Source organism: Tetrao urogallus, assembly GCF_951394365.1.
Source record: "Tetrao urogallus genome assembly, chromosome: 1".
In the NCBI taxonomy this organism is placed as follows: Eukaryota; Metazoa; Chordata; class Aves; order Galliformes; family Phasianidae; genus Tetrao; species Tetrao urogallus.
Genome location: NC_136813.1, coordinates 26,289,470 through 26,293,489, shown reverse-complemented (window position 1 = coordinate 26,293,489; position 4,020 = coordinate 26,289,470).

The window sequence follows — 4,020 nt, the reverse complement described above, 5'->3', positions numbered from 1 at the left end:
CTCAAATTGGCCATAAGGTTGTAACCTCATCATACGCAGCACAGATCATGAAGGTGTTTTTGTACTTCTCCTCTCTGAAAAATAGAGAAGACAATCTCTAATCTCTGCCAGCAACACAGAGGGAAAATCATCTGGTCTTGTTTTCTCTGAAAATAATCCTTCTGGTTATAGGGTTGGACACAGGAAAACCAGAAAGCAGGGCCCAGCACTCTTTAAATTTCTTGATTTAATAGAAGGAGTTCCCAATGGGCAATAAGGAAAAAGTGGAACTTCAGAAAGGTGAAAGCTCTATACTTTTTCCAGGAGGTGGTTTCTCAAACAGAAATGCAAGTGGAAGAAAAGCCATGTGAGAAAAGAAAATATTATCTTCACCTCTTTAGATAGCTTTATCTCTTTGTGCTTGTTTATCCTAAGCATTTTCATCTCAGCACATAACTACTTACTCTTTCCCTGTTGATAAGGAAGATCCATAGATTCTCTCAATTGAAAATAATAATAATAATAATAATAATAATAATAATAATAATAATAATAATAATTTTTATTAAATTAAATTAATTAATTTAATTTAATTAATAATTAATAATAATAGTTTAAAGAAAAAAAAGTCAGAAAGCCACAAGCAGTGGTTCATCGGAGATCTATTCCTCTGCATTTTCTGAACTTGAGCAACTTCTAAAAGGCCCAGACAATACCCCGTCCCTGGTGTGTCAGGTGCTGCAAAAATACACCCTGATAACGACCCATTGCCACAGTGGGTGCATACAAAGGATACCAAGAAAGATGGCATGAGTTAAAGGAGTGGTTAACACCGAGGCTTCAAAAGCAAGTTTTGGTCACATAGTTTGAAATAATTCAAAGGACTTCATGACCAAATGTTTTAAACTGGTAAACAAAAGTCACAGGAAGTTTCCCAAAACTTTGACCTTGTGTTATGATCAACAGAATTCCCATTCAGGATTGAGGGTTCATCTCCTGGTGCCCTACTGTACTTTAAATATCACTCCTATCTACCTAGCAATGCTCCTCATGGGGACAGAGCCTGTCATGATTGCCTTCTAGATCTCGTCAATCAATGACATAAAGCAGGCAGAAGTAAATAAACTCAAATTTCTTCCCAGTGCAGCTGCTGAGGTTGATTTAGTCTTCAATCCTTTACATTTGGCCATGTAGACATTATCAAAGCAGCATAAAACCTAAGAGGGTGAGACAGGTTTTCAGTCTACTCACAGAGTGCTTAAGCACATGACTCCTTTCTACTTATGACCAAGAGCACTGGATTCAAGCACCTCTGGGTATTCAGCCATCTGGCTGAATGGCACATTGCTCTGAGATAGCACACATGTTTCGAAGAAAAGATTTGCAACTTATTCCACTTGACTTTGGATTGCTAGAAGTCATGCATGTAAATCAGAGCTAACTGCCAAAGGACTGTTTATAGGCTGAGAGAAAGGCATTTTCAGAAGGTGATTCATCCTAATGCAAAGATGACAGAGAAGATAGTGCAATAGGACAAGGGGGAATGGCTTTAAATTAAAAGAGGGGAGATTTACATTAAATGTTAGGAAGAAATTCTTCACTGTCAGTGCTGTAAGGTCCTGACACAGATGCTCAGAGAAGCTGTGGGTGCCCCAACCTTGGAGGTGTGGGGCCCTGAGCAGCCTGAGCTTCTGGGTAGAACTCTGCCCACAGAAGGGGTTTGAAATTGGATGGGCTGTAAGGCTCCTTCCAACTCAAGCCATTCAGTGGTTCTACAACTCAGTGGTTCTATGTGCAGCCTGTATGAATGGCTGTCAACCTGTGTTGAGCAGAGGGAGTTTAGGCATGCCTTATACTAGAAATGTAAATCTTTATATGGTAAAAGTTGTGTCAGCCAATTATATACATTGACTGTGGACCTGTGAACTCTGTTCCAGAAGAGTTTAGGTGTATGCATTTCTTTACGTTTAACAGAGAACGCTTCCACTGCCTAACCCTCTTTGTCTCCATGCTCTTGTGTTTTGCCTACATCTATGACTATATTTCTCTTCTTGTTCTCATGGCATTGGTACGGTAAGGCACTACTGGAGAAATACAGCTGTACTGAGGAAAGGAGGAGAAATAAAATGTACTGTGTGCAAACCCATTTGAGAGGCTGAGAGCAGAAAATCTGAGTGCAAGCAGAAGTCGGAGCGATTCTGGCATGCTCACAGGCACAACACAAGTAAACAGCTAAACGACAAAACTACTACTATCAATTCAGCAATGAAAGTTGCCAGATTCAGACAAAAATGAGTGTGAGGCCCAACCTAAGCATATGTGTGCCCGCTGAAGGGAGCCAGAAACCCTCCACAAGTGTCACCATCCACTCCAATTCGATATACAGGCCTCAGAGGCCAAGAACTCAACTCTCGGATCTTTTTGTGCAAACTTTTGTGACAGCTCTGACTCACATCAAGAGCTTTCTATATGTTTTGGCTCAATATCTGCTCCCAGTTAGGTTGGTGGAAGGAACTCCAGATTCGCACCAACCTAACAGAGTTTATTTTGCCATCTGTCTGTGTTTAGTCTTCATATTAATAATTAAGGCAAGCAATGAGGGTTGGGATGGAAATTCTTTCTCGGGGAACAGAGCAGTGTGCCGTGCAAACCACCTCACAGCCGCTGAAACTTGGTTCAAAAATTGAAACAAGTGAGAGAGTGAGAAAGATTTCTGCTCATTTTTCCATAAGTAACGGCACTTCTAGCATGTCCATTGCCACGGACCTGTTATTTAATGTTTCTACTGAACAAGAGCACATCCAAAAAGCAGTGGGCTCTGTTAATATCACACTTTGTAAGATTATTTTTAAGTTATAAATGTATTTTCTGTGGTCTGTTAATGAAATCATCTTTCCTGTCAATGAAACAGGGCTGTGGAGAGTTTCTCCTCGTGGATTTTTTCCCAGACCATTTCATTGAGGGTAGTGTGGGGCTGCCAATCCAACTCCCCTGTCTATGCACAGACATACACATGCACACCGTCTCACTGCTGCCAGCAGCTGCACAAGCCTTAGGATATCCTTCAGGGGCACAGCACAGGGTTATCTGCACAGAGGCTCCTTGCCCCTTCGCTGGTCCAGGATACTCTTCCAGTTGATGGTGACATCTCAAAATGCTTATATGTATTTGGTGTGGCTTTGGCTCACCACATTTCTCCACCCAAGAAAGAGATGTCACTGTCTTGGTCACTGTCTCAGGACTAAAACGGGATGTGAAGAATCAGGTCTGAACAAACACAGTTATTTGATGATCACACAGGTCACAATACAGCTGAGGCTGGCAGGACCCTCTGAGTCCCTCTGCTCCAGTCCCTGTCCCAGCAGGGACACCCAGAGCAGGGTGCCCAGGGCCACGTCCAGGCAACTCTGGAGATCCCAGGGAGGAGACCCCACAGCCTCTGTGAGCCTGTTCCAGTGCTCCATCACTGCACAGCACAGAAGGGCTCCTGGTGTTCAGAGGGAACCTCCTGTGCTCCAGTTTGTGCCCATGGACTCTGGTCCTGGCACTGGGCACCACTGACAGCCTGGCTCTGGCCTCTTGCACGCTCCCTTCAGAGATTTAAGGATGCTGATGTGATCCTCCTGAGCCTCCTTTTCTTTAGCTGAGCAGCCCAGATCTCTCAGCCTTTCCTCACAGAGGAGGTGCTCCAGGCCCTTTGTCATCTTGGTGGCCTTATGCTGGACTCTCTCCAGTATGTCCAACATCTATGCAATGAATGAAAACCCAGAGGGGAACACTGAACCCAGCAGAAGGTGATGGCACTATCAATCTCACAAACAAATGAATCTGTCACCACTGAAGTGGGATGTCTTTGCTTCTTCTCAGTTGTTTTCTGATTTACACTGGTCACAATCCACCCAACTTCTATGGGGATATGACTCAGCACTGAATTTTGGCACAAGCTGCTCTGAATTAATTATAATTGTGAAGTGCAGAGCTGTGGGGGCCCCAGTTTTTTTGGTAATCCTCTTCTTGATGTAATTAGATTTTAACCCCCTT